This window comes from Nycticebus coucang, chromosome 15 (assembly GCF_027406575.1).
Source record: "Nycticebus coucang isolate mNycCou1 chromosome 15, mNycCou1.pri, whole genome shotgun sequence".
Classification (NCBI taxonomy): domain Eukaryota; kingdom Metazoa; phylum Chordata; class Mammalia; order Primates; family Lorisidae; genus Nycticebus; species Nycticebus coucang.
The window spans coordinates 96,897,594-96,918,432 of NC_069794.1; the positions used below are offsets into that span (position 1 = coordinate 96,897,594).

Sequence of the window (20,839 nt, forward strand, 5' to 3'; positions counted from 1 at the left end):
GGTTGCAGTTCAGCCGGGGCCGGGTTTGAACCCGCCACCCTCGGTATATGGGGCCAGCGCCTTACCAACTGAGCCACAGGCGCTGCCCTCTGAGCTGGATACTTTAAGTACTGTTATTTTGGTAACAGTTATGAACAACTTTCCATTAATTGTATCAGATTTAGCTATACTTGGACTCTCAATTAGAATTGTTAGGTCCAATTCTAAGACTGAATTCTAAAAAAGTTGAACTAGCAGAAACACTGGAATTTAATGAGTCGAATTCTTTTTTTTTCACAGATGTAGAAAATTTCAGGCATGGAGAAATAATGTTGTGCACTCACCTTATTGAACTCCTATGTACCATTAAAACAATTATGATTTGTGGCCAGTCTTGTTTGATTTCTATCCCTGCCCTCTTCTCCCCTTCCCCAGATTATTTGAAGCATAATCTGTTGATACAGTGTTTCAAGTATGCCTAAAAGGTAAGACATGGCTTGTCTTTAAAAGTGTTTCTCTTCCTTTTAAAACGTAACTACAATGTATTTAAAAGGAAGAAAACCCCAAACAATAATTGTTTTATCATTAACTATTTAAAAACACACTTTTGATATGAAATTTCAAAGTAAAAATACCTGATATTCTATTATACACTTTTAGACCAAAAATAACCTTATTGGTCTGTTGTTTATGGTTGAAATGTGACATAGAATACCAATAAATATAGCAATATTTGAAATATTTGTTCTTCTCAACTTTCCAACCAAGAAGAGAAAGGAATAATTTTATTTTCCCTAAAAGAGTTGATTACAAACTGTACTTAATTTTTAAGTTCCAAAGGTGGTCCAGAAATTATAACAGAATGGGGCGGTGCCTGTGGCTCAAAGGAGTAGGGTGCTGGCCCCAAATACCAGAGGTGGCAGGTTCAAACCAAGCCCCAGCCAAAACTGCAATAAATAAATAAATAAGAAAGAAATTATAACAGAATGATGGACTTTATGATAATAAAGACTTCTTCATATTTGCAGGGTCCACCTCTTGAGACAGGGTCTTATTCTGTTGTCCAGGCTGGAGTGCAATAATAACATAGCTCACTGCAACCTCAAACTCCTGGGCTCAACTAATCCTTGTGCCTCAGTCTCCTGAATAGCTGGGACTACAGGTGCCCACCACCATGCCCAACTAACTTTTTATTTTTTTTTAGAGCTCAGGCTTATCTTCAACTCCTGGTCTCAAGTGATCCTCCCTTCTCAGCCTCCCAAAGTGCTGACATTACAGACATGAATTAACTTTCATCTTAAAAATGAAAATGACTAATGGTGTACATTATCAGAAAAATATTGAATACTTTATCTGTCTCCAAAATAGCCTGATGTATTTCAATTGAAGCTTACAACACAAAAAATAAATTTTCTTGTCAAATATAGAAGTATCAGAATGGTGAGGGACAAAGTGGGACAGCAGTGAATTCGCTCTTGACCCTTCCTATGTTGAAACAATGTATCGTTGGCCTCCACATCAATGGGTTCCGATTGGGTGGATTCAGCCAAGTGTGAATTGAATATTGGTGGGGGATAAAAAATACAACATAACTATTTACATAGCAATTACAATGTATTGGATATTGTAAATTATCTAGAGATGATTTAAAGTCCCTGGAGAACGTACAAAGGTTATATGCAAATACTGTGTCATTTTACATAAGGAACTTGGGGGTCTGGGATTTTGGTAAGGGGAGCTCCCAGAGCCTGTGTACTTTCTTTGAATTCCCTATTTCAGAATCACAAAACGTAAAGATCCACTTCCTCTTTGTGTTTACATGTTTGTGATGGTTACAGAGTGTGACACTATCGTTTGTTTTCGTTTTTTTGAGAGCTGGGTCACCAGGGGTAAGAGTCTGGAGTGCAGTGGGGTCATCCTGACTCCCTGCAACCTCTAACTCCTGGGCTATCCTACCACACCCAACTAATATTTCTATTTTTTGTTGAGACAGAGTCTTGTTCTTGCTCAGACTGGCCTCAAACGATCCTCGCAGCTTGGCCTCCCAAAGTGTTAAGATTACAGGTATGAGCCACTGGGCCAGGCTGTTACTTTTCTTCATTTAAATAGTAATAGAGAATTTGAGAGGTTGAAAGCTGAATAGTGTATTGAGGAAAGTAGCTGGACAGGCTTTGAAATAATTAGAGGGATTGGGTAGTACATGGGATGTTTCTTTCAAAGTTTGAATCTGTAAGAATAAAGGAATTGGTAGGGTGAAAAGGAGGATGATCATGTTAGCTAAATTTTAGGCTACAGATTGTAGAGCTGCTATATGGATGGCAGAGAAAAACTGGACACTGGATGTTATACAGTATCAATAGCAGCTAAACAGAGTCATATAGTTAATATCTTTTTATAAATTTGAACTGATCTTTATCAAACTTGAAACTACTTCCATGAATACCATACATGTATATCTTGGTTTTGGAATATTCTATAACTGGGAATGTTTATTGAGGCTTTTTAGATATTGCAAAAATAAATCTTTAACTTTAGCGCCTGGCATTTTAAACAAGGGTCAGAGAAACAGGGAAAGAATAGAAGAATATTTTCAATGAATATTTTGGGAATAGTGCTTATATATAACTTAATTTGCTAATATATAACTTAATCCATATTGGTAGTTAAGTATTCACTTGGTATATTTTTATTTCCTTACTAGTAATTGAAAGTTAAATATCTTTTGGCCAGCATAGTGGTTCACACCTAGCACTCTAGGAGGCCAGGATGGGTGGATTGCTTGAGCTCATGAGTTTGAGACTAGCCTAAGCAAGAGAAAAATTCCATCTCTACTACAAATTGGAAACTTAGCTGGGCATCACGGCAGGCACCTATAGTTCTAGCTACTTGGGAAGCTGAGGCAGGAGGATCACTTGAATCTTGGAGTTTGAGGTTGCTATGAGTTGTGACACAACAGCCCTTGACCCAGGATGACAGAGACTCTACCTCAGTGGTTCTCAACCTTCCTAATTCCGCGATGTATTTTCTTTTTTTTTTCCCCACGATGTATTTTCATTGTTACAAAGGGATCACAACCCACAGGTTGAGAACCGCTGCTCTATCTCAAAAGAAAAAAAAAAAGTTAATATCTTTTAAAGGAAAGAAGATGAAAATATAAATTATGATTCTAAATAAGGAGATAACAGCTTTCAGATATATTCACACATTTAAGGAGAAAGCCTATAAACTGGCAATTCCAATGATAAAAATGCACATTTATTCCTGTGTAATGAGAATCCCATTGGCTGAAATTCTTCAGTAGAAGTAAAAGTAATTTAAAATGCTTCCTCATTTTCCTAGGCAATTTAAAGTTACTGTCAGGGATTATGGCTGGTAACAGCAGGGTGGTTTTCAGTTACTTGTTGAGTTCTGGGAACATTATTTTTGCTTGGAATAAAGGAATTGGTACTTGGTTTTTTGTTTTTCTTTTGAGACAGGGTCTCACTATGTTGCCCTCTGTAGAGTGCTGTATCGTCACAGCTCATAGCAACCTCCAACTCTGGGGCTTAAGCGATTCTCTTGCCTCAACTTCCCAAGTAGCTGAGATTACAGGTGCCTGCTGCAATGCCTGGCTATTTTTTGGTTGCAGTTGTTCGGCTGGCCTGGGCTGGGTTCGAACCCACCACCCTCGGTGTATGTGGCTGGCGCTGTAACCACTGTGCTACAGGCGCTGAGTGGTACTTAGTTGTTAAAGTTCTGTCCTGGCTGACATTTGCTTTCGTCTTGTAAATTTAGGGTGTGGGGTTAATGCTAACATTTTTCTGTATCCTGTTGAGCTTTTGAAACTTTGGAAAAGTTAAATATTTAAGGCTTGGAACTGAATTCAATTTTGAAATATAGATGGAAAAAGTACATGGCTACAGAGTTCAGACTGAATAGACATTAGTTGTACAGACTACGTTTTTTCAATATTGTGGAGCAAATGAATGAAACAAGATCCCTGCATTCAAGGGGCATTTAATTTAGTGATGTAAATGATGCAGCTACTGGTAACTATAGACAATGTGGTAGTTTATAAAAGTAAAGGTGGTCCGGAAACAGGAGGGCAGATGTGAACTACAGCCTTCGAGCTTTGGGAAGGCTTCACAGTGGAGCTGACTATGAACCTCGTAGTGGAGATGAACTGGGCCTTGAATGTTTCAGGGTTTGTCTAAGACGTGTAGGTTAGAACATCAGAAATAAGCAATTTTTTTCCTTCAGCTGGTTTATTTCTGCCAGTGTACGGCCGTATGGATGAACTTCTGGAGACCCAGGTCCTTTGCATGAGAGTTTGTTAGATCAGTGTTTCCCATCTGGTGAGCTGCCCCAGGGACCAGCTGGAACTGGGTGGTAGAGACCCTGCAGCTTTGTCTCTTTATCTTAGTGTGATGTATAAAAATTTATGTGTATACCATGATGAGATTGGGAAGCACTATTTTAGCTTACTTGATATTTGTCTCCTAGTAATAAGTTCTTTAGTATGTTGTTTAGCTTTGGTCAGAAATCGCTAGCATACCTTCATAGTAAGGACACACTCTGAATTAATTGTATTAGTTACCAGTGCACAGACTTCTATTGTAATATATTAGACATCAGCTCCATGCAAGGGTTAGGGCGCCCAGCCAGGTTTTGCACTTTCATTCTGAGTTTTTGTAATTAGGAACACGATGGCCTCACATGAGGACATGAGGTGTTTGTGGTCATGGCCCAGTTTTAAATATTGTATAACCAAAATACTCCCTCTGTATGCTTTTCTTTTGATAGACACACCTATTTATGAAAAACTCTGTATACTGTTCACAGAAGCGCCAGTATTTGGAAGAAGGAAGGTGGGACAATCTGGGTGTGGTAAGAACAACCTTGAGGTTAGAGCTGCTGTCCAAGAGGCGGGACAGGTGGAAGAATGGACACGAGAGAAACTTGCTTCCAGTCCTGAATTTACACTGCGGAGGACACCGGGCAGCTGGACTCCCAGCCTCTCACTATGGGAGCGTGTAGGACGAGTGTCGAATTCAGGGTACAACCGTAGATTCTTGTAGGTTGGGCTGATGTGGCTTTAAATCATCTTAGGAAGAGGAGAACGTGGAGTTTCATCTGTCTTGTGTCAGGAGAAGGGGTCTAAGATGATTCTATTAAAGGACTGAAATGATCCTACAAAAGGTAGTCTGAGTCTCCCTCCCTCCATCTCTCTCACCTCTCGTCTCCTCCCTTCCCCAGGTTGCTTAGGCGTCCTGTTCTTCCTGTTCAGTTCCTTTTTGACAATACTTTAAATAAAGTACCGGAATCACCATTTAGGCCTGATTATCACTGAAACATGAAATGAACAAGTACAGCATTAAAGTAGGTACTTAAACATTAGGTCATATAAACATTATTGTAAGTTTTATTTATATCACTTTTGAAGATTTGTTATTGATTGCTTGCAAATTTTAAAAATCACAGGGAATATTTATCAATTACTACAAGCGTGGATAAGCAACAGAGATCCAAGTGTATAATACAGTATAAATAGCAAAAAAAATTAGGATGATACTGGTAATTACAGAATATAGAAAAATTAATCTTTGTGGCAAATTAATTAAGGGAAGATTTTAAGTTGAGTATTTCTTGGAATAAAATACATTTTATTTTTATTTTTTATTACTATTATTATTTTTATTAAATCATAGCTGTGAATAAAAGACATTTTAAAATTACGAAGGTTATTTGTGTGTTTAGCTTGATGTGAATTTGGGGGGGGAAGGGGGTTGATTTTTTTTGTTTTAAATTTTTTTCTGAGATAGGCTCTTGCTCTGCCTCCCAGACCAGAGGGCAGTGGTGCAGTCAGAGCTCACTGCATCCTTAAACTTCTGGGTTCACATGGTCTTCCTGCCTCAGCCTTCTGAGCTGGTGGGACTTACAAGGTTGAGCCATCAGGCCTAGCTGATTTTTCTATTTTTTATAGAAAATGGGATCTTGCTGTTGCTTAGGCTGGTCTTAATTCACGACCTCAAGCAGTCCTTCTGTTGGGCCTCCCAAAGTGCTAGGATTATAGAAGTGAGCCGCCACACCTGACCATGCTTATGAGTCTTAACCTATAGCTGTCTCCTCGTTGCTGCCATCACAGTGAAGGTATAAAATATTTCTGCCTCCCCAGAAAGTTTTCCCGTGGCCCTTTGTAGTAACTCCTCTTCCCTTAGCCGTAGGCAGATAGTTATCTGCTCTCTGTCCTTACAGATTAGTTTTCCAGAATTTCATATAAATGTGACCACAGTATAGATTCTTTGGTGTCTGGCTTTTTTTTTCTTAATATTTTGTGTACCAAGATGTGTTTGTTCATTTTATGTTGCTAAGAAAGGAATATTTGAGACTGAGTAGTTTATAAAGACAATAATTTTGGTTTCTGGATCTGCAAACTGCACGAAGAGTGTGGTGCCGGCACCTGCTTCTGGTGAGGGCTTTGGGGGCTTGTAGTCAAAGCTCGAAGGTGAAAGAGGAGCAGGAGAGGGAAGAGGTGGTTCCAAGCTCTTTTAAACAATCAGCTCTCGTGTGAACTAATAAAGTGAAAACTCAGTCATTGATGTGGGAAGGCACCGAGCCGTGCGTAGGACCCACCCTGTGACCCAGACTCCTGGCCCACCTCCAACACTGGGATCGCTTCCAACACGAGATTTGGAGGGGCCGTACCTCCAAACTGTGTTACTAAATAGTCATTCTTTTGAATTGCTTACTCGTATCCCACCACTTGTTTTTCCATTCACCTATTGTTGGATATTTGAGTTGTTTCCAGTTTTTGGTAGTTATGAGTAAAACTTCTGTGAATATTTGTTTACAGGTCAGGGTCTGTGTTAACTAGGCTGGAGTACAGTAGTGTGATCATAGCTCACTGTAACCTTGAACTCCTAGGTTCAGCAATCACGTACCAAGGCCAATGTTGGCCTAATAAATGCCAATCGAGGGGTTATTCCCTGTATAGTACTAGAATAACTAGTACTATAATTGCTTTAAAAACCTATATATTTTACGTGTCATCGTACAAGTAACAACACGTCAATCACGTTCTCTGCATGCTCTTTTCATTATATTTTTTCCTTGTGACGCGTGGCTGGGATGGACGCATCTGCCGCCCTCTTGCATACCTGTGTCTGTTTCCGTCTCTCTCCTGAGAACAAAGGCTTCAGGATGGTAAGAAGACTGGTTCAGAACTGTCATTTGAATCGGTCTGAAGAAATACTACCATAGACAGAAAGAATTAGTGGTGTGACCTTTTCTGGGTAAGCTTTCTGCGGCGTGTCTTGGAACTGGTACCTTAGGTTTGGTAGGCACTGTTCCTCTCATCACCACACCTGGTGCTTGATTGCACTTGTGCCCACAAAGATTCATTGCCATTGTGCATTTTTTGTGGAGAACACGCATGTTTTGAGCCCACCTTAAGTGTTCTTCGCAGAGCTGTCATGTCCAATCTTTCAAAAAGTATTTTCTTCCTGATTGTTTCTTCTAAATGAAGTTGCCAAGTTGGGAAGCTGCTGTTTGTTTCCAGAAAAATCACATAACAGTTGTATGCTGCAATGTCAGTGATGTTGGAGAGAATTGCCAGGGCCGACCCTACAGGAGTATGTTCTCAGCATTTCCCAAGTGCCCCAACACCTGCTTTAGAAACACCGTGGAAGTGGATTAGTCAGGCTTACTATCTGTCACCTGTGTCTTCATGCTGTGTGGAAAGTACTGTAACGACCTTTGTTGTCTTTGGAACATAACTTACTAATGTCACACAGAGATGGGGGCAGACCTTACTGCAACCAGATCGAGAGTTTTTTGTCAATGCCGGCCTGAGTTCTAGAGGCAAATCACTTTAATCACTGTGAACAGTACCTACTGTGGTTATATTCTTTCTGTCCATGGTAATATTTCTTCAGACTGATCCAAATGACAGTTCTGAACCAGTCTTCTTACGATCTTGAAGCTACTATTGTAATTTCTCAGAAGATTCTCTGATTTCCCTGCATATGGCTCCTCTGAAAAACAGTAGTTCGTAGAAGAATCACACCAGAGACTGACTGCAGTTCATACTTCTAGGTTTAGTTGTATGCGTGCAGTTCATACTTCTAGGTTTAGTTGTATGCGACGTGTGACTGGACAGCGCCTACCAAAAGTCACCAATTTCTTACCAGCAGTGTTGGAACCGTGAGGACTGTAGTAAAGTGAGAGTTTATTTATGACCATGGTCCTAATCTCTCTAACTGGAGGGAACTTGACACTGTGAGTGTCGCGTGCTGCAGCATCATCAGAACACAGGCATTTCAGCAGGAGCAGCGTTCTGTGTACTGAAAACATAGCATGGTAACTTGGAAAATTCTCACTGAAAAAATTCTCGGATATTGTCTTTATTTTGCCAGTACGCATCACAATTTAGAAGAATTCCAATTAGTTCTAATATTTCTTCTTTCCTGAAATCACCAGAATTTTGGATGAACACATTTTACATAATTTTTGACTAGATGTGGTTTCTAATTTGTAACCCTGAGTTAACATCCAGGGTTTCAGTATTAATTGAGTAGTTGGAAAGCATCCCAGGGAGTGTGGGGTTCTATTCCCAGCTGGATTCCTGGTTGAGTCCTCAGTGTCAGCGGACGGTGGTCTCCCTGCCCATGTATTGGCAGTGGGTCCCGTCTCGTCCTGGCAGCGCTATCATCTGGGCTGCAGGTTGTTCGTCCCCCTGCCCAGGTCCTGTCTCGTCCTGGCAGCGCCGTCATCTGGGCTGCAGGTTGTTCGTCCCCCTGCCCAGGTCCCGTCTCATCCTGGCAGCGCCGTCATCTGGGCTGCAGGTTGTTCGTCCCCCTGCCCAGGTCCCGTCTCGTCCTGGCAGCGCCGTCATCTGGGCTGCAGGTTGTTCGTCCCCCTGCCCAGGTCCCGTCTCGTCCTGGCAGCGCCGTCATCTGGGCTGCAGGTTGTTCGTCCCCCTGCCCAGGTCCCGTCTCGTCCTGGCAGCGCCGTCATCTGGGCTGCAGGTTGTTCGTCCTCCTGCCCAGGTCCCGTCTCGTCCTGGCAGCGCCGTCATCTGGGCTGCAGGTTGTTCTTCCCCCTGCCCAGGTCCTGTCTTGTCCTGGCAGCACCGTCATCTGGGCTGCAGGTTGTTCGTCCTCCTGCCCAGGTCCCGTCTCGTCCTGGCAGCGCCGTCATCTGGGCTGCAGGTTGTTCGTCCCCCTGCCCAGGTCCCGTCTCGTCCTGGCAGCGCCGTCATCTGGGCTGCAGGTTGTTCGTCCCCCTGCCCAGGTCCCGTCTCGTCCTGGCAGCGCCGTCATCTGGGCTGCAGGTTGTTCGTCCCCCTGCCCAGGTCCCGTCTTGTCCTGGCAGCTCCGTCATCTGGGCTGCAGGTTGTTCGTCCCCCTGCCCAGGTCCTGTCTTGTCCTGGCAGCGCCGTCATCTGGGCTGCAGGTTGTTCGTCCTTCTTGGGCGCCCCCATTCTGCATTTCTCTTCTCCGTCCTTGTGCTCTTCCCCTGCGCCCTTGTACTCAGAAAGAATAATTTCACATTCCACCTCTACGAATTCTTGTTTACTATCTGAAATAGTGAAAATATCCTCATCATTTCCTTCAAAATCTGATACTACCAGTTGTTTATCTCAGCTGCCAACAAATTATATCGCCTCTTTGGAATATTTATGTCTGCATTATGAGAACAAAAAGTAAGTCATCAAATATTCTGTGTTTTTAGTCCTGCATACCTTGATCTTCACCAAACACAAATACATTGCTTACTAACTTCACTATGAGAAAAACACTTAGGGAAAAGTAGAACCTCGGGTTTTCTGGAAAAGAGACCGCCACTCATTGCTGTCTATAAGGGAAGTGTCAAGAACTGCTGATCCAAGAGTGTTCACATGTGAAAGTGTCACGGGGGGTGGGTAAGGGCCTATTAACAAAAGTCGTAAATGGTAAACTGCAACTTGCTGCTGCATAGACAAATAAAACCCAACAAAACCACCGTGGGGTCAGTCCTTGACCTGCTCCTTGGTATGTGACTGTTATTAAGCAGTCCTCCCCCTCAGCCTCCTGAGTATCTGGGACTACAGATGCCTGCCAGTACACCTGGCTAATTCTTAATTTTTTTTGGTGGAGTTGGAGGTGTTTTTATGTCGCCAGAGTTAGCCTCACATGTCGTCTCAAGTGATCCTCCCACCTCGGACTCCCGAAGTGCTGGGACATGAGCTACTGTGCCTGGCCTGTTCACAAGTCTTTGTATATGTATTTTATTTTTCAATTTGATAAATATCTAGGAATAGAATGGCTGAGTCATTTGGTAAATACATATTTAACTTTATAAGAAACTTTGAAATTCTTTTCCAAAGTTGTTGTACTATTTTACATTCCACCAATAGTGTGTGATTCCCAGTATTCCACATCCTCCCCAATACTTTACGTTGGCCGTCTTTTGATTTTTGTTTTTTTTTTTTTTTTTTTTTTGTAGAGACAGAGTCTCACTTTATGGCCCTCGGTAGAGTGCTATGGCATCACACAGCTCACAGCAACCTCCAACTCCTGGACTTAAGGGATTCTCTTGCCTCAGCCTCCCGAGTAGCTGGGACTACAGGCGCCCGCCACAACGCCCAGCTATTTTTTGGTTTGCAGTTCAGCCGGGGCTGGGTTTGAACCCGCCACCCTGGGTATATGGGGCCGGCGCCTTACCGACTGAGCCACAGGCGCCGCCCTTGATTTTTGTTACTTTAGTGAGTATGTAGTGGTATCTTGTTAGAGTTTTATTTTGTAATCTTCTGATGATCTCGGGCATTTAAAAAATATGCTTATGATAGACAAGTCATATGCCTTCTTTACATAGTATCTGTTTTAATATTTTGCCCATTTAAGAAATTAGATTTCTTTAAAATTAAGTTGTAAGAGTTTTTTTTAAATCTACATACAAGTTCTTTGTTGTATCGTGAATAGTGTCCTTAGAAGAGCAAAACTTCCTTACTTTTAAAGTCCACTATATCAAGTTCTCTTTTTTTTTTTTTTTTTGGTGGTTTTTGGCCGGGGCTGGGTTTGAACCCGCCACCTCCAGCGTATGGGACCGGCACCCTACTCCTTGAGCCACAGGCGCCGCCCTCAAGTTCTCTTTTAACACTTACACTTTTTGTGTTTTATTTAAGAAATATTAATTACCCCACATATTTCTGTTATGCAAAGATTTTTCTCATATTTCCTCTAGAATTTATTTTAGCTTTTACGATAGGTCTGTGATTCATTTTGAATTAATATTTGTGTACACTATGAGGTAAGGGTTGGCATTCTTCCAGCACTCTTTAAATTACCTTGGCATCGTCAGAGACCAGTTGATCGTGTATATGTAGCTCTATTTCTTACCTTTTTTTTTTTTTTTGGAGACAGAATTTCACTGTGTCACCCTCGGTAGGGTACCTTGATGTCACAGCTGACTGCAACCTTAAACTCTTGGGCTTAAATGATTCTCTTGCCTCAGCCTCCCAGTAGCTAGAACTACAGGAGCCTGCCACAGTGTCCGGCTATTTTTGTTGTTGTTGTTGTTGTCACTGGTGTTTAGCAGACCCAGCCTAGGTTGGAACCCGCCAGCTCCTGTGTATGTGGCCAGTGTCCTAACCACTGAACTATGGGTGCTGAACCTCTGAGCTCTTTTTGTTTTTATTAATCTGTGTGTCTACCTTTGTGGTATTGCCTCACTATCTTTGTTGTGGTGGACTTACAGTCTTAAAATCAGTTTCTGACTTTGTTTCTCCTTTTCTTTTAATTTTAAATTTTTACATATTTTTGAGACAGGGTCTTACTCTGTCACCTGGAGTAGAGTTCAGTGGTGTCATCATAGCTCACAGCAATCTCAGACTTCTGGGCTCAAAGCAGTTCCGGTCTCAGCCTCCCCAGTAGCTGGAGTTACAGGCACACTACCATGTCCAGCTAATTTTTCTATTTTTTGTAGTGATAGGGTCTCACTCTTGCTCGGGCTGATCTCAAACACCTGGTCTCTAACAGTCTTCCTGCCTCAGCTACCCGAACTGCTAGGATTACAGGAGTGAACAAGCACACCAGACCTTTATTTTCTTTTTTGTTGTTACACAAACATTGCCCAATAATGTTCTCCCCTTTCAAGATCATTTTGGCTAGAAAAAAATCTGTGGAACATTCCTGATTCTCTAATTTGATTGTCATTCTTTTTTGTATTAAATTATTTCACGGTGTTGCTCTAAAATTTTAAAGTCTTAGAACACAAAGTCCTGTGTGAGTCCTATCTGTCCAGTCATCTGTGCCAGTCAGAATTTGTTAAAAAGGGATCCCATTTCAAAGTTTTTTGTAGAGTGAAAAATCTCACCTCCTCCTTAATTTTTAAAATTCTAGTTGATATCTAGGAATATGGATGCAATGGAATTTTCAGTCTATGATGAAGTTGGAATAGGCTTTTTTGGGGAATTGAAGCAAGTTTTGATATTTTGGTATTAGGTTAACTATAAACTTCTCCAGTCTCTGTTCATTCATTCATTCATTTTTGAGATAGGCTCTCACTGTGTTGTACAGGCTAGAGTGCCCTGGCGTCAGCTTAGCTCAGCTCACAGCAACCTCAAACTCCTAGATTCAAGTGATCTTCCTGCCTCAGCCATGGTGGGGTGCCTTCCTAAGTTTTCAATTTGTCAGAGAGATGGAGTCTTTCTCTTGCTCAGGCTAGTCTCAAACGCCTGAGCTCTAGCGGTCCTCCTGCCTCCGCTTCTCAGAATGCTGGATTTACAAGCTCCTTTCATCCTATCATAAGGATACTGTTAAGAGGTGACTGTTCACTGAATCTAATATCCATTTTTGAACTGTAACTAGCAGACCAGGAGGAGTTGGTAGAGAAGGAGGATTGAAGTTTCTTATTTATTCTTAATTTCCCATACTAGACAAGACTTCTTAGATTAAAATAATGCCTGTCTTTTAGACTTGATTCAATCCAAATGGCAAATTTAGTATAATTTCTGGTATTTAGATTCTAAGTCACTTCCTTTTTAATTACTATTATAGAAAAGCTAAATGTTTTGAAGTTTGGACAGTGTCATTAGCACAGGAAGGGGATAGGGAAGTCATCTGCCCTAAGCTCATAATCCAAAATTACAAAACACATGAGGAACTAACCCTACCACAGGTAATCTCCAGACATCACAAATGTCAGTCTGACGCTTCCTAAGGGTTGGGCAGTCCAAATAACCAAAGGCCATTGCGTAAGTATTTTAAGATGATTGAATCATTTTAAGAAATCAAAAATGTTAGGAAGTAAAAATGATACTACTAAAATAGACCAGTATATTCTGCTAAAAACGAAAGAAAAATCACTGATGTTCAATTCCCAGTGGACAGAAGTAGTGGCGTTTGAAGTTAGAAATGGAGATTACAACCCGTAGAAGGAGAAGGGAAACCAAAGCTGATGACTGCTGGCTTTGTGACACAAACAACGCCAGGCGCTTTTATTAATGTTTATCTCATGTGATTCTCAGAACCACTTTTTGAAGTAGTTTAACATTCCACTTCAGAGAGCACTGTTACCACAGATAGGGTGAGGATAGTACGTGAAACAAGATCCTCGAGGAAAATGACGAGCCTAGTTTTGAGTATTTTAAGGAAGCTATAGGGTTTTCTGGGGAGTGATCCAGGAAATACTAACTCTGGAGAGAGAGTTGTGCTTACTCCTTTTTTGTTTTGTTTTGTTAGTTTGTTTTTTAGGCAGAGTCTCCTGTGGTGTCAGTGTAGCTCACAGCAACCTCAAACTTCTGGATTCAAGGGATCCTTCTGCCTGAGTGCTAGGATTGCAGGTGTGAGCCACTGTGTCCACCCTGTGCTTAAAGTTTTAAGCTGCTTCAATTCCTAAGCTGGTTGGACTTACTGAATATACTCAAATATGTTTACTTACAAATACAGCAGTAAAATAAACTGGCTAAAGAGAGCCAGTGAAGGGGTGATTTAAGTCTGAGGGTTGAAATTTTCTGTACACATTGACAAAAGGTAGAGGAATGATTGTATAAAACTGACAGGGGTAATAGATAAATCAAGGGGACAGCAGAGGAGAGGATATTAGATTCAGTGCACAGTCACCTCTTAACAGTGTCCTTGTGATAGGATGAAAGGAGTAAAGGATGTTTGAGGATACAGGTTATTGGGGAGAAGATTGGGGGGAGATTTGGATGTGCTTGGTGGGAAGTTGAGTTGTTGCTGTCATCCATTTTCTCAGTAAATAGGGGGCCTGGTCTGCTGAGGGGAAGGACAATGTGGAGAAGGGGGCTTAAGAACAGTATTTTTATTTTGGTGCAAAATCTAACTAGGGAAGCTTGGAAAGATTTCTAAACAGTATGCATTAAAAATTTAATTGAAGTTAGAGACTTAGGATTTGTAATATAGCTAATGGAGGTTGAATAAATTTTTTTTTTCTCTTGGGTTGCTTTCAATATTTTTGTATTTATTTTTTGCTATTGATTTGGATCTCTTAAACTGGGCCAATCACCCGAGGACTATCCAAAGTGGTACCCTGGGTGTGTGGTTGTGGGAAGGTTTGATTTTTCCTTTTCCAGTTATTGCACGTGTGGGGCAGGGTCACTTAATTGCTGGTATTTCTCCACAGCTGACGCTTCAACTCAGAGTAACTGATTCACTAGGGTAGGACAGAGACCAGCTGAAAACAAGACAGGGCCACGTAGCCCCACAACACCAAGCAAGTCCCCCAGGGTCTCAGGCCATAGCACTGTACGGGCCCTTTGCAAAGCTCTAGGAGAAAAGGTACAGACACCAGTCCCAGCTCTTGGGCAAAGGACTGGTTAATCACTACTCCAGGAGCCCCTAACCCACTTCACCTTATCTGCTTATCTAGCCAAATGGTGTAAAATAACCATGTGGCGGAATCAGCTGAAAAACTCTAGTTAACATGAATAACCAGAGTAGATTAGCTCCCCCAAGGAATAATATGGCAGACACAACAGAAGATCCCATTCACAAACAGATGGCTGAGATGTCAGAAATCGAATTCAGAATTTGGATCACAAATAAGATTAATAGAATGGAAGTAAAGTTGTTATTAGAAATTCAAGAACATTTTAAAAGTTGTCTCAAGAATTCAATGAGTTCAAAGACAAAAATCACCAAAGATTTTGACACATTGAGACAAGAACTTGCAGCCCTCAAAGATCTGAGAAATACAATAGAATTCCTCAGTAACAGAATGGAGCAGGCAGAAGAAAGGATCTCTGACATTGAAGACAAAGCTTTTGAACACTCCCAAACGCTCAAAGAAGAAGAGAAGTGGAGAGCAAAAATGGATCATTCTTTCAGCTCTGGGATAATTCGAAGAAAACTAATATTCGCCTTATAGGAATTCTTGAAGGCAACAAAGTTGCTTTGAAAGGCACAGATGCTCTACTTCCTGAGATAATCAAGGAGAACTTCCCAGACATGCCAAGAGATTCTGAAATTCAGATGGCAGACAGTTTAAGAACCCCAGCATGACTCAACCCAAATAAGACATCTCCTAGACACATTATAATTAACTTCGCCAAAGTGAATATGAAGGAGAAAATTCTACAAGCAGTCAGACATAAGAAAACCATAACCTACAAAGGGAAGAATATTATAATGACTGCAGATCCCTCTGCTGAAACCTTTCAAGCTAGAAGAGGGTAGTCATTGACTTTTAATCTCTTAAAACAAAACAACTTTCAACCCAGGATCCTGTATGCAGCTAAACTGAGTTTCATTTATGATGGAGAAATTAAATAATGACATTTATATGTTGAAGAAATTGGCCATAACTAAACCACCTCTCCAGGATATTCTCAGACCTATCCTCCATAATGACCAACACAATCCTCCACCACAGAAGTAAACTCACTCAGAAACTTGATCGAATTCCAACTTCCACAGTGGCGAAAGGATTAAAAATGTCCACTGGACTTTTGAAAAACTCGATACCCCAAATTCTACCAGGCTTATCAATATTTACAATTAATGTGAATGGCTTAAGTTGTCCTCTAAAGAGGCACAGGTTAGCTGACTGGATACAAAAACTCAAGCCAGATACCTGCTGCATACAAGAATCTCATCTTACCTTAAAAGATAAATATAGACTCAGGGTGAAAGGATGGTCATGTATTTCAGGCAAATGGAAATCAGAAAAAAGCAGGTGTTGCGATTTTATTTGCAGATACAATAGGTTTTAAGCCAACAAAAGTAAAGAAAGATAAGGATGGTCACTTCATATTTGTTAAGGGTAACACTCAACATGATGAGATTTCAATTATTAACATTTATGCACCCAACCAGAATGTGCCTCATTTTATAAGAGAGACTGTAACAGACATGAGCAATGTGATTTACTCCAGCACCATAATAGTCAGAGATTTTAACACTCCTTTGGCAGTGTTGGATAGATCCTCCAATAAGAAACTCAGCAAAGAAATTTTAGACTTAACCATTTAACAATTGGATTTAACAGACATCTACAGAACATTTCATCCTAACAAAACGTCAGCCCATGGAACATACTCCAAAATTGATCACATCTTAGGTCACAAGTCTAACCTTAGCAAATTTAAAAGAATAGAAATAGTTCCTTGCATCTTCTCGAACCATCATGGAATAAAAGTTGAACTCAGTGACAACAGGAATCTGCACACTCATACAAAAACACGGAAGTTAAATAACCTTATGCTGAATGATAGCTGGGTCAGAGATGAGATTAAGAAGGAAATTACCAAATTTTGGAACAAAATGATAATGAAGATATGAATTATCAGAACCTCTGGGATACTGAAAAGGCAGTCCTAAGAGGGAAATTTATAGCACTGAAGCCTTCCTCAAGAGAACAGAAAGAGAAGAAGTTAACAACTTAATGGGACATCTCAAGCAACTGGAAAAGGAAGAATATTCCAATCCCAAACCTAGCAGGAGAAAAGAACCAAAATTAGAGCAGAATTAAATGAAATTGAAAACAAAAGTATTATATTTTTTGCTATTACAAAGCAGGGGTGCTGGGTCAGTGCCTGTGGCTCAAGTGGCTAAGGCACCAGCCACATATATCTGAGCTGGCAGGTTTGAATCCAGCCTGGGCCCACCAAACAATGATGGCTGCAACCAAAAAGTAGCCGGACGTTGTGGCGGGCACCTGTAGTCCCAACTACTTGGGAGGCAGAGGCAGGAGAATCGTTTGAGTCCAGGATTTGGAGGTTGCTGTGAGCTGTGATGCCACGGCACTCTACCCAGGGCGACAGCTTGAGGCTCTGTTTCCAAAAAAAAAAAAAAAAAAAAAATCAGAAATGCCCAGAAATCTCCTATATTCATATTTCTCATGGCGTGGGTGTGTGTGCCAGAGTTTCTGTAGGGTTGAATACCTCATAGTTAATTGTGGTGTCTTTGAGTCTTTTTCATCCTTAACCAGATTTTCACCAGTTTGCCTCCTGATTAACGAGGTTGACCACCTTTTTAGGTGGGCTATTACTGTTTTATGTTTTGTGTTCTAGGAAGTGCCCGTTCCTGTTTTTCTCTGTGGTTTTCTATTGCCTTTTCCTTGTTGGTGGATGTGAGTACTTTCATATAGTCAGTATTCAATATTTAAGCTTCCAGTATCCTTCTAGTTTGGCTTGGCTTTTCACTTTATGGACTCTTTTAAAGAACAAGAGTTCTTTTTTTTTTATTCTTTTGGAGACAGGGTCTCACTCTGTCACCAAGGTTGGAGCGCAGTTGTATGATTATAGCTGACTGCAACCTCAAACTCTTGGACTCAAGCAATCCTCCTGCTTAAACTGCTTGAGTAGCTGAGACTACAGGAATGTGCCACCTCGTTAGCTAATTTTTTAGTTATTTTTTGTAGAGACCAGGTCTCAGTATGTTGCCAGGTTTGTTGAGGGCTCCTGGGCTCTTATCATCTTGCCTCAGCCTTCCAGAGTGCTAGGATCACAGGCATGAGCCACCATGCCCAGCCAGAAGTTCTTAATTTTAATGGAATTATTCTTTTATTTTATCACTTTTGTATCTTGCTTGAGAAATTTTTCTCCATTTTTCTGATTTTTTCTCCATTTTTCTGATTTTTTTCAGGGATCAGAAAGACATTTTCTTTTAAAAATTTAAAAGTCAGTGTTGCTTTTGCAAATCTTTAATCCATCTGGAATTGATATTTCTGTATGATGATATGTGGATAGGTGTCCAGTTTCATGTTTTTCCCCATATGGATAATTAATCAGCCCAATACTGTTTACTGACTGGTCTTTTTCTCAGGGGTCTGCCGTGCCATTTGTGTCACATCAAATTTTCATATATGTCTGGTTTTATTTGGGTGTTCTTATCTATTGGTGAATTTATTTTCCACTTTAGTCTGTATATATTTATTATATTTCCTTAAAAGATTTTGCTAATTGTATGCCATCCCTCTGTCACCTGTAAATTGGTTGTTAGATATAGATCAAGTCTTCTATATCTATTGCTAAGACAAATTTGTAGGTGTCATGTACTTTAAAAAAACAAAAACAGCTTTTTTTTGGAGATGGGTCACTTTGTCCCCCTGGGTGGAGTGCTGTAGCATCACAGCTCACAGCAACCTCTAATTCTTGGGGTTAGGCGATTCTCTTGCCTCAGCCTCCTGAGTAGCTGGGACTACAGGCGCCTGCCACAACGCCCAGCTATTTTTTGTCGCAGTTGTCACTGCTGTTTTTGCTGACTGGGTCTGGGTTTGAACTCACCACCCTCAGTATATGGGCAGGTGCACTACCCACTGAGCCACAGGTGCCATCCAGCCCTTTGGTAGTTTTTAAATTGTGTTATTTGTCTTTTAATATTAATGAGTTGTGAGGATCTATTATACTCCAGTTACAAGTTTTTTCTCAGATACATGATATGTAAATCTTTTCTCTCATTCTATGGGGTTGCTTTTTAAATTGTCTTGGGTATTATAAGGTACATTAGGTCAAGTTATCTCTTTTTGTCATGTTAGCAAATGGTGATGATCATTGTCTAGATTTGTTCACTTTCTAACAGTTACGAAGTGGTAGTATGCAAATTCTAGAATTCTTTCCTGATTAGAGTTATGAGTTTGAAGTTAAAGTTTCTTTGAACACATTTAGGATACTATTTCACTGCCTCATGGCTTTCATTGATTTTTGGAAGTCAGCTTTGTCACCAATTCCCTGAAACATGGATACCCAGTTAATGGCAGGGCATCAGCACAGCCTTAGACCTTTTGTTTCAGAGCTGTAGTTTTTCAGCTGTATCATCACTTGAGAGGGTAATTTTGTGTCCTTATACAGTCTTAGAAGCCAAATGAGTCCCAGAAATTGTTCTGTCTCCTACCTGCCTTTCTCCATATAAAATTTATATACTTGTTTTGGTTACTTTGCTGAGGAAAACAATCAGTAACCAAAGAATAATTGTATAAATATCTGTATTGCAGAAGGGTGTTTTCCTTTTTACAGGTTAAAGAGATATAGTTTATATACCATATAATTCACTTATTGTAAGTATGCAGTTTGGTTTTTAGTAAATTTATATCGTGTGTAACATTACACTGTAGCCCAGTTTTAGTACAGTTCCATCACCTCAGAAAGTTTCTTTTGTCCTTTTCTGAAATTATTAATTTGGTTTTTTGTTGGTTTTTTTGAGACAGAGCCTCAAGCTGTCACCCTGGGTAGAGTGCGGTGGCATCACAGCTCACAGCAACCTCCAACTCTTGGGCTTAAGCGATTCTCCTGCCTTTGCCTCCCAAGTAGCTGGGACTATAGGCACCTGCCACAATGCCCAGCTATTTTTGGTTGCAGCCGTCATTGTTTGGCGGGCCCGGGCTGGATTCAAACCTACCAGTTCAGTGTATGTGGCTGACGCCTTAGCCGCTTGAGCCACAAGTTTTTGTTACAGAGATTTTTAATCTGGGGTTTATAGAGGCTAATGATGGCTCCAGAACCACCTGAAATTTTATGCCATGCCAATAATATACTTTTTTTTTTTAAACCGTGGTCTTTCTGTGTTAGGTAGGATGACCTCTTGGGCTCAGAAGATCCTGCTGCCTCAACCTTCTGAGGAGCTGTGACTATGGTCACGGGTCCTCACACCTGGCTTCCAGTGCTCTATATTTGAAGTGACTTCATCAGATTCTCAGAAGGGCCTGATCTTTAAAATATTTTAGTAGAGAAAAAAAAATTTAGTAGAGTGTCAATTGTACAAGTGTAGTAAAGCCAGAATCATTGAGTTTATCTTATTAAAGTGATTCTGAAATTGTTCCTGTAACTGAAAACTTTAGGAAAGAAAACTATGGGAATATGCTGTTTTAAAAAAAAAATTTAACTGTATGCTGTATAATTTGTTAGTAAAGTTACAGACTTATAAAATATAACCATTCATAAAGCCTGTTTATAAACTAAATTAATAGGGATTTATTAATTAAATTAATAAAAGGGAACTTTTTAGAGGTAGTTTTCAGCCTATTGCTTTTCGATTTCTTAGGCTCCTTTTAGAGTTCCTTTTTTCTCCCTTTGATGCTTTGCAGTATGTCCATATGTGTATTTATTTTTATTTTTCTGCTTAGGAGTTTGTTTAGCTTCTTGACACTGTGGTTTATTGTTTTTTACGAGGTCTGCCTCTGTCTCTTTACCTATTCCTTCTGCCCAATGCCTTTATTTTTCTGGAACCCAAATAAACACAGTTTCTCTGTTTTTTACCCTATCTTCTGCGTTTATCATTTTTTGTACCTCGAATGTCATGACTGATGGTTTCTGTGGCCTGTCTTACAGTTGATAGACTCTCTTCACAGCAAATCTGTAAAACCCCTCTATTGAGTTCTTAATATTGGTCATATATCTGTATTTCAGTAATTATTTTTCATATTTCAGAGTTCTGTTTGGTTC

General features: G+C 40.5%; 1 protein-coding gene across 3 annotated transcripts in view; it reads left to right on the top strand.

The window, feature by feature from the left end:
* Nucleotides 1-20,839, top strand: part of KPNA3 (karyopherin subunit alpha 3) — a 110,971-nt gene that overhangs the window by 13,335 nt on the left and 76,797 nt on the right. The window contains exon 1 of one of the 3 annotated variants that reach the window (XM_053563444.1): nucleotides 446-464. The exons of 1 other annotated variant lie outside the window; for it this stretch is intronic. The gene's annotated coding sequence lies outside the window, so the exon portion shown is untranslated. Of the gene's footprint in view, nucleotides 1-445; nucleotides 465-7,060; nucleotides 7,251-20,839 lie in introns of those variants that run through there. One more of the 3 variants, XM_053563445.1, reaches the window with a different exon arrangement.